Source organism: Belonocnema kinseyi, chromosome 9 (genome assembly GCF_010883055.1).
Source record: "Belonocnema kinseyi isolate 2016_QV_RU_SX_M_011 chromosome 9, B_treatae_v1, whole genome shotgun sequence".
Classification (NCBI taxonomy): Eukaryota; Metazoa; Arthropoda; class Insecta; order Hymenoptera; family Cynipidae; genus Belonocnema; species Belonocnema kinseyi.
In genome coordinates this window covers 126809571-126819963 of record NC_046665.1, presented here as the reverse complement: position 1 = coordinate 126819963, position 10393 = coordinate 126809571, and positions in this window count along the sequence as shown.

The following is a 10393-nucleotide window of genomic DNA, read 5'->3' as shown; positions in this document are numbered from 1 at the left end:
TTTTGAGGAACTTCCGAAAACGCACTTTTCTGAAGGATTAAAAAAACTTGAAAAGCGATTGACCAAGTGTATAAAGCTCCAAGGAGATTATGTTGAAAAATACAAAAAAATTTACCCAAAATAAATTGTTTTTATACTTCATTCTAAGGACTTATTGAACTACCCTCGTACTTTAAAAGCAGATTCGTTTTACTTTTAAATCATCTAGTTTGACGCTAAAAGTATATACTTTAATGGTTAAACGATTGCATTTTAAAAGCGCGATGATGCGATTACACGCATGCGCACATGCATGCACGAAAAATTATGTTTCAGTAAGAGTCCGTCTCATTTGTTAGGCTGCACCTTCTACGCGTTAAAGTAGAATCGCTTATCGTTGAAACGATTCTTGGTTAAACAACTCGCACTTTAACCGTTAAAGGATCTGTTTTCAAACTTAATTCTCAAACGATGGCACTTTAAGCGTAAAAGTATTCCTTTATCGTTAAGAGAAAATTTCTGAGAGTGTACTTAAAGTTAAAATTTACTTAAAGGGCACACTAGATGCTCGCAATCACGGCAAATTAAATTAGCTCGAACTATAGAAAAGCAAAATAATTGCATCTGGATAACGGTTCTGCAAAACACAAAATCAACCATTATTAAGGCCATGTGACGAAAGGGTCACGTGACCATACCTGGTCTTCAGTTTTTCTTTCCCAACTTACGTCTAAACGAAATGAGGTATCGCTCTGAAAGTTTGGGAAATGAAAGAGGAGGTAATAAACTAACTTACGTTCACACGGAATGAGATATGGTGTTAAAAATTTGGCACGATAAATAGGAGGCATGCAAGAATGTTTCTCTGGTCCTAAATAATTAGAATAGTGAACAAAGTTTTTTTTTAATTACGATTTTGGAGAAATAGCGACCGTGCTGTCGTCAAACCCTGCAAGCAATTTGCAGTGTTATCAATGGGCTATTTATGAGGTTTATATTGATCAAAGTGGGGCAAAACAACAAAAATAGCTCACGAACGTTATGCACAAATAATGCAAAAACTAATGTTTGCACTTGAAATGCAAATGAACATATTTGGTCTGACATACCTATCAGTCTGGTATCAGCTATTTCAGAGCAGCACTAGCGCAGCGAGTAGACGATTTCGAACTTGTACGGGTCTGTGGGGAAAAAAATTGCATGATTACCGTCAGAGAAAGTTAAAAGTCAAACTTCTGCTGTAAAACCTAAATGTGTCCATCGATAATCATTATTTTCATAAATAAACTTTTTTCTTCCTCCAACTCTTTGCAAGGCCACAAACGATCCTTTAATATTTATTAACATTTCCCGAAAAAAATTTCCGCGTTATTTAAACTTTTATCTTTCAATATGGGTGAAAAAATATTGATCTTAGAGCTGACTTGATCAGCTGTTATACTCATCACATGGCCTTAACACAGAATATTTATCCTTCCAATTCGAAATCTAAAGTATAATATTCATTTTTATTTTTGTTTCTTAAATTTTACATAACGTATGAAACAATCAAGATATTTGAAAGTGTTATTTATTGAAAAAGTTAATTTTGCCTGATGTTACAAATTCTAAAGAATAAAAATAATAATGCACGTTTTATTGCATAATTTAATATTGAGAACATCAACGTAAATACACAAAATATTTACCATGAAATAAATAGAAATGTTAAAGAATTAAAATCTAAAAACAAAAAATACATATGATTAAGTAATAGCTGATTCGCGAACTTGCTCTTTCTTTTTAGGCTTTAAAAAATGTGCCAAAGTAGAATCCAATCTGCTTAATTTTACGAAAGTTATCGTGCCTACAGTATACAGACAGACAGGCACCTTTGTAGAAATCATTTTTTCTTACTCAGTTGGCCTCAAAACGTAAGGATTTGATGAAAACCGACAAAGTGAAATTTTACGTAAAACCAATACCTTCTCATTAGGATGAAAATGTTAAAAAAATCTAATGATGGAAATTTTAGCAAAGGAATATAAAACTATACAACTTCATGTTGTTTAATGGATATCATTAATGTTGTACCAAAATGGACAAACTGATTTAATATAACGGAAATTTACTGTAGGGGCGTTTTTCGGGCTGCTGATTTCCAATCCAAAATTTAACATTTGGCATTTTGCCTTTGGATTCGAAATCAGCAATCCAACCGATCCACGTGGAATTATTTTTGGGCATATCGGATCGGTTCTTCCATTTCGGTCCACAATATTGGATCCGTGATTGTGAATTTTAACATTCTTACTTTGAATTATAATTCAGCGACACAAAAAACGCTTAAATAAGATAACTAGTAAAACTCACTTAGGTGGAAATTATATATGCTATGAGGATTTAAAGTAGAAGTAACCGGATATTTTAAAGCCTGAATTCGAATTTTACATTACAAAATCCACGATTTAGGGTACTCCTTAAACTTCCTTCGATCTCTATTTCATAATTGCAGGATACATTTTCAACAACGAGTTGTTAGTATTTAAATTTATAATTTAATCAATAAGTATTGAAATTGACTTTCAGATTAAGTACTTTTGTTACACAGCAAAAAAAAAGTACCTAATTCAAGTCAAATATTCAGCTTATTTTAAGGTGTCACAAAAAGAAGCATAGGCAATCTAAAATTAAAAATTATATCTGAACATTAAATGAGATGAATTAAATTCCTAAAATTAAGGTCGGGATTATTTGAAATTCAGGGAGGCAAGACCTGAAATTCAGGTATACACGCCCTTCAATTAAGAATATACAGGGTGTCTAAAAAGTCCCAGGACGGTTGGATATTTCCTCAGGTAATATATTTTTCAAAAAAGTGAAGATCATTCCTGAAGTAAATTTCAAGGCGGAACTCAATAGCGACCTTCATTTTGACCTTGAAGTTGACCCTCATGGCATTTTGATGGTCAACTATATTTTTTTAAATGGAAACCCCCTTTTTTAGATCTGCAATCGATAGAGCGGAAAATTCTTCGTTCAGGTACGTACCCAAGTCATAGGTCAATTGTAACTTTTAAGGTCAGTTAGAGGTTATTTGAAATTAACACAGTCTTCCAAGAGGTCAGTGTAATTCCTGAAGTAAATTTCAACGAGAAATTCATTGGTGAGCTCTGTATTGATCTTGGTTACAGCGTTCTGAATATTGGAAAATCATAAGGAAATTTTTCATTAAAAGTTCTAGGTGTTCTGGTGAGATTTCTGTTCCTCTCCGAAGAGTTATACAGTCCTATACCGTTTTTCGATAGCTAAGCCAATACCATAAGTCCTATACCGTTTTTCCATGCGAATACTACGAATCGAAACTAAATTTACGTATTACGAGTACATACTTACTATCTTTCGCTAAAAGATTAATATGGCGCAAGCTAAACTTTCGGAACGAAAGAGGGTATCTGTATCAAAGATGCGTGGTTGGGGAGATCGAGTTCGATCTTATGATCAAGTTCGTTTGCTTTTAAATCGCACTTTTCGTAATGGAGAAGGGTTAAATCCTGTCTCAAAATCGACAATTGAAACAACTGTCAAGCGCTTTATGAATCATGGATCTATCAAGGACCTTCCGAGAACTTGTCGGCCACAATCTGCAGGGTCTGAGGAGATACAGAGGGACATAGCCCAAGCATTTGTTGAAAACCCACACCTTAGTTTACGTCGAGCTAGTGATGAGCGTGACGTTGCTTCTGACAGAGTGCGAAATATGTTAAAAAGCATTAATTTCCATCCTTACAAAGGTTATCTGGTACAAGAGCTCCATGAAGATGATCCTGATCGTACAATACAATATCGTACAATACAGTACAATACATTATTTTCAGATGAATCTACTTTCACTTTAAAAGGTGAAGTTAACAGGCAAAATTGTAGATATTGGTCCAACACAAATCCTGATTGGATGTTGTAGAGTCACACACAATATCCACAAAAGATTAATGTTTGGGCCGGTACCTTGTATGATACATTGATAGGCCCTTTCTTCATCGATGGTTATCTCAATGCTCGTGCAAGATTACCGGCGATAATTTTCAAAATATTTGGTTCTAGCAGGACGCTTAGACAAATTGTAGAATCGGATTCTGCAAGAGGCTACTTTGATTGATAGGGATATGATTCGTAATGCTGTCACTCATTTTTATAATCTCATAGCTTTTTGTCAAGAAGCTCATGGTTTTCATTTCGAACATCTTCACTGAAGCGTAAGAGGCAATGGGACTCGCGCTAATCATGCACCCCAAATGAAACAGAATTTATTACGTCCACGTCGTTGTTCCTGGGTAATGCTAAACGTAAACGTAAACTGCTTGGAAAAAACCTTGAAAAAACCTTGAAGATCATCACCAAGATCAATACAGAGCTCACCAATGAATTTCTGGTTGAGATTTACTTCAGGAATTGCACTGACCTCTTGGAAAACTTGGTTAATTTCAAATAACCTCTAACTGACCTTGAACCTTACAATTGACCTATGACTTGTGTAGATACCTGAACGTAGAATTTTCCGCTTTATCGATTGCAGATGTAAAAAAAGGGAGTTTCTATTTAAAAAAAAAAAAACAAATTTGGCCTTCAAAATCTATGAAGGTCAACTTTAAGGTCAAAATGAAGGTCACCATTGAATTCCTCGTTAAAATTGACTTCAGGTATGACCGTCACTTTTTTGAAAAATATTTTACCTAAGGAAATATTCAACCGCCCCGGGATTTTTTAGACACCCTGTATCTATACTGAAAGCAAGCGTAACCTTAAGTTAATAATCTATCTTAAATGAAATTAAGGGTAATATTGTAATTAAAAACTAGAAGTTTTTCACGCCTTACCGATACTCCTTAGCTGTTCTTATATAATAGTTATTCTTTGTAAAAAATATACGAGTTGGGGTAAAACTTGCAAGAAAATACAGGAAAAGCAGGAAAAATGGAAAAAAACTCTACAAAGGGGTCAGGTGCGGGCCAAAGTCTTTGGAAAATTGCGTTCTATAATGTATTGTATGGATGCTGACGTTGCGAAGTCTAAAGTTTTTTATTATTTTTAATTTTTTTAGTTTTTCAAATATTTTGATGGGAAAAATAAGCCTAATATTGGCTGACAACTGGACTTTATTTTGCTTCAGTACTTTTTTAAGTTCGTGAAACTAAAACTCCACGAATTATAGAAACATAGTACCATAGCCGACACTGACCAACGTGACATGGAGTATTGGACTAGGACGCGACTAGAATAAATGGCCACGAGTTGTATAGTAGCGCAAACGTTCTGTAACGTCATAGAAGGTAGTACGAACGTGAAATTCAGGAAGGCTTATTTTCATTAAGGTCCTTTATTTTAGGTAACGAAAGCCTTACAGGTTATTTCAGGTTACCTTCAACTTACTTTCAAAATTGTATATTGAAATTTAGAAGCATACTTTACTTTATTCTAGTAGAAAAATGCTGATTTCTTCTTTAAGATAAGTGAGTGCTTTATTCAAGATAGTTTGCACACTTAAATTCAGTTACTTTCTTAATTCAATTCAAATCTGAAACTAAGTTGAATACAACTTTAAGTATTTATTTTTACTGTGTATGTTGTGCGCTTAACCTTCCTGCGGGCGCTCTGTCGTAAAATTTACGACAATTGCCATAATACCCCTCCTCTACATGAACCACTTAATTATGCGCTGAGCTTCTTTATGTGTAAGTATATTGCGTATCCTGCACTATTTTATCTGATTTTTTCCACATTTACATCATTCCACAGTGGAACCGGATCGCTAAAGGCTGGCCAAAATTATAAAATGGGCCAAATTATGTTACTCGGGGTTTTTTTTGGGCCGCTGAGTACAAATTCGATATCAAAAATTTATAAAACAAAATGGCGGATCCAATATGGCGGACGAGTACGCTGAGTAAATTAGGGGTTGTTTTTGGTGGTTGTGGAATATTATTGTGGCGTTGGAAACATAACATGGTGTTTTGTAAAGGTGGCGCTCGTGCCACTATTTTCAATTAAAAAATTTTATGGCTGTTTCACATGGAACTCTTTCGTTAACCTGGATAAACCCGAATGACGTAACATTTAAGACACGCGTTCACTATGGGAAATTACAGGGCGCGCCCGCTGAAAGGTTAAAATGTTCAAATTTTGTTTTGCCTTCTGCCCGGGTACAAATTGCCTCGTTATGCCTAAACTAAATGTTGGCTCTTACGAGGCCACAGCCAGATTTTCTAGATGGAAGAATTTAGGCTTTCCCTCTGCTGGCACTCGACAGGTTATTGTCGTGTGCTACTTGACTTGAATTATTTATACACTCACTTTTTAACACTATATTTTTTAAATAAACTAGTCGTAAGATCTTTAAATTTAACTTTTGCAAAGAAAATGTATTTTACATTTGGATTAATATTTTCCTTATTTGGATAAAAATGTCTGATAATAGAGTGTGGCAATGTGCTAGTTAAACTTTTTTACTGTTGCAACCATAGAATCACACTTCAGAATTTAAAGCATGATCAATTTTTTAAATAATTTAATAATATTTTAGTTGAATCAACAAAATAAGAAACAATTCACACATATAAAATGCCACTTTAGATACATTAAAATTACATAGTAAAGTTCCCCAGATTGGTGAAATTACCGACTGCGCATAGATTTCTATTTTCTAACGAAAATTTCTCCACTTTATAGTGATTTTAGATTCGTCCGTATAATATTCCACATTTTTGTAATTTTCGCGAGAGAGCTTTTTAACGTCACATATTAAATTTTAGTTCAGTTGCGAATTTTACACGTTTGTACAATTTTAGACATTTCTATAACAATTTCACGCCGCTGCGCGTGAGTCCACTTTTCACATACGTTTAGCGCACTAAAATTTCACAATCTTTTTTTACAGTGTGAGCACGGAAACACCGTTTGATGCTTCAAAACAATATTTCGTTGATTCGACAATATTTTTTTCTCAGTGTGTGAGGGACGATCTAGATTCTATTAAGACCCTATTAATAGGCCCTCATTGGGTTGCCTACTGATGACCTCGCTAGCTGAACGTGAGGCTTTCGTTTGCCACTTTAGGGCCTCAATAGAAAATAGGAAATCTAGCCAGGGCCTCTTAAGAACTAAGTTATAATTTCTACCCGGGTGTAACTAATAGCAATTGAAAATAAAATAATTCTACATTAATTAACTAAATACAGTATTTAAGAATATAATTCTGCAAGAATCTAATTCTATAATAGTGGCAGTATTAAAGTATATTTCCCGTAAATTGTATCAAGAAATTACAAAAGAATAAATGTAAACTTTGGGAAGTCCTAAAGCACTACGCAGTCAATGGATGGCTCTTACCAGCTGTGAAGACAACGTATACGGGTAGCAAAGCAAGTGAAGAGTAATTGGCAAATTGTGTGACTGTTTCTATATTATTCAAAGAGTTAGACAAAAATTCCTTATTTCTTCATGGTTCTTTATATTATTCATGGACAAGTGAGTAATAATGGCCCTTTTCGACGAAGAAGAAGTGCATCTTAAAACAGCAAGGGTACGTGGATTAGCGTTCGCTGCTAATAAGTTTTTTATGGCAGAGTGAATCAAAGACTGCAAAGAATTTTGAATAAACTAAATGCAAGCATGATGAACATGGGCCTCGACGTCAATGCAACTAAAACAAAAACCATGGTGTTCGAACGAAGGAGTGAGAAAACGCTATACAATATTTTATTAAATGATGAGAGAATTGAACAAGTTTGATAAGTTCGTATACCTTGGTAGCTTATTTACTAGGGACGGGAAGGTAGATGAGGAATTAGATAGACGCATAAACGAAGGTAGGAAGGTTGTTGGTAGAGCAGGGCCTCTTATTGGAAGTAAAAATACGTCGAATAAAGCTAAAATAGCAATACATAATTTTATATTTTTGTAGCGACTGTGCTATACGGTAGCAGGGCATTGACATATCAAGAAAATGATAAGAGTAAAATTAACTTGACTGACATGATATTCTTACGCATAATATGTGGGAAAACTCTTACTGACAAAGGAAGTAACGAGATAATTCTCAAAGAATGTGGCGCAGTGGAGACGCTAGTAGACGCTGGTTAGAATGTGTGAATAAGTCCCTAGTCAGAAGAGACATGAGAAGTCACGGAAATAATATGCGGCTCTACGGGAAAACTCGGACGGCATAAAAAACCAAGATTCAGCGAAAAAAATTTCAAAAAAATAGTTTAATTTCCAAAAATGCATCAACTTTCAACCACTGTATACCAAAAGAAAAGAAGTTTTACAACAAATTCATTTTCAGCCAAAGAAATGAATTTTTGAATAAGAATAATTTTCTACCAAACAGATAAATTTTCAACTGAAAAAAGATAATTTTTTAACCAAAATTGAAATTGTTCAATTTGGGAAAAAAATGTTTCACGGTCCTTAGGAATAATTAAAATAACACAGGCCGACAAGAAATTTTACCAGAAGCCTGAGTGTACTTTCTCAAAGGTTTTTGGCGCCTTCAAACCACAAGCTCACACACCCCAAGCCCACACATCCGAAACTCACAATTCCCAAACCCACATAAGCCAAGCCCACACACCATAGGCCCACACACCCTATGCTTCAAACATCTCAAGACCACAACACACCAGATGCTCACAAATCCGAAACCCACACACACAAAATCCACCAACTTGAGGCAACACACTCCAAGCCCACACCTCCGAAGCCCACACACCCTAAGCTCACAAGCCCCAATCCCGAACACCTGAAGCTATTGGTTTGTTACCTGGGGGGGTGTATTGACTTAACTTCGTGGGCTAAGGGTGTATAGGTGAGTGAGCTTGGGTTTTGTGGGCTCAAGGTTTGGGGGCTTGGAGTTTGTGGGCTTGCGGAGTGTAGGCGTGGAGTGTGTAAGCCTGGGGTGTGTAAACTTGGGATTTGTGGACTTAGGAGTTGCAAGCTTGTCCTATCTTTCCTCCCTTAAATATTCGTTTAAGGTAATAGGAACGAGTATTTAACCTTTAGAAAATTCATGAAATTCGATATTTTCAAAATTGAGTATCTTGTGGAAAAAGAAAGATATTCGAGCAAACATAACGGAACTTGAAGAACAAGACCTATATTTTAAGTTCTTCTGTATTGTTTTTTTTAAGAAAAAAATTCGCGATGCCACATAAGCTCGAAGATAGGCCAAAATCGTCTTTTTCGCACTTTAATGTTAGGATATCTCTCATACCTGAGCTACCAGAAAAATTGTGACCTCGGATTTGGATTTAGATTAGATGGATAAGAAGGACTGGCAAGATCAGAAGCAGAACTTTCTCATGATTCATGTGAAAATTTAAAATGATTTTTGATTTAAAAAAAGTACTTGAGAACAAATTAAAAAAGAGTTTTTAAACATATCGAAGTATTTCCTAAAATTTCAAAGAAGAGTGCATCAGACTTTTAAACAAAATGTCTCAATTTGGTCACATTAATGAATAGAAAAATTGAGTAAATTCAAGAAATATTTAGAAGAATGGAAGCCATTCAAATCGAGTTTTAAATTTATATTTCTTTTAGAAATTCGGATTTTTAAAAATTTCAAAAACAAACTTTAGAAGCTTTCAAGGAACTCGTGAAGATTTCTAGAAAATAAAAATTTTTTTTTCTGAAATTTCTGGGAAAAAACTAGAATATTCTAATTCAATTTTTGTACATCTGAAATAACTCTCGAAAATGTTAAGGAAAAATTTAATTTTTTTAAAATACTTGAATTTTTCCTCATATTTTGTCAAATCTGCTGGAATAAGAATTTTTAAAGTCCTTTAGGTTCTTTTTTGACACATTTTTTTCATGTTATTTTAGGCTATGATAACAGTTTTTGAGATTTTTAAGGAAAAAACCGAAAAGTTATTAACTTGACCTCATATGCTTTCATAATAAATAAAAACTTCAGAGAACCTTTATGTCTTAAGATACTTACCTTAACATTACAAAATTTAGCTTTTACCATTTTATTGTAATTGGAAAAAAAATTTAAATGTAAATAATTGTAAAATAAATTTAACAAAATTTATTTTATAATGACATATCTCATAATTTTAAAAGGAAAAATATATCGAAAGGTAACCCGAGTCGAAATATAGCCCCTACTTTGAGACTCTTCAGGCTAATATTTGTAGGGGCTAAGGTCGTAAAGTGGATGATATTGCCATACGATTTTGGCCCCTACTTTAGCGCTCTTATGGACACAAATTTCCGAATCGTCCATTTGGGGCGTCAAAATAGAGGCTTAATTTCTGTTTCTAATTTATCACTCCACACTCTTCCTATACAGTATAAAATTATTTGGCGAAAAATTATCAAAATGGAGCAAGGAGAAAAAATACTCACATTTGCGTAAAGTTTCAAGTTATTT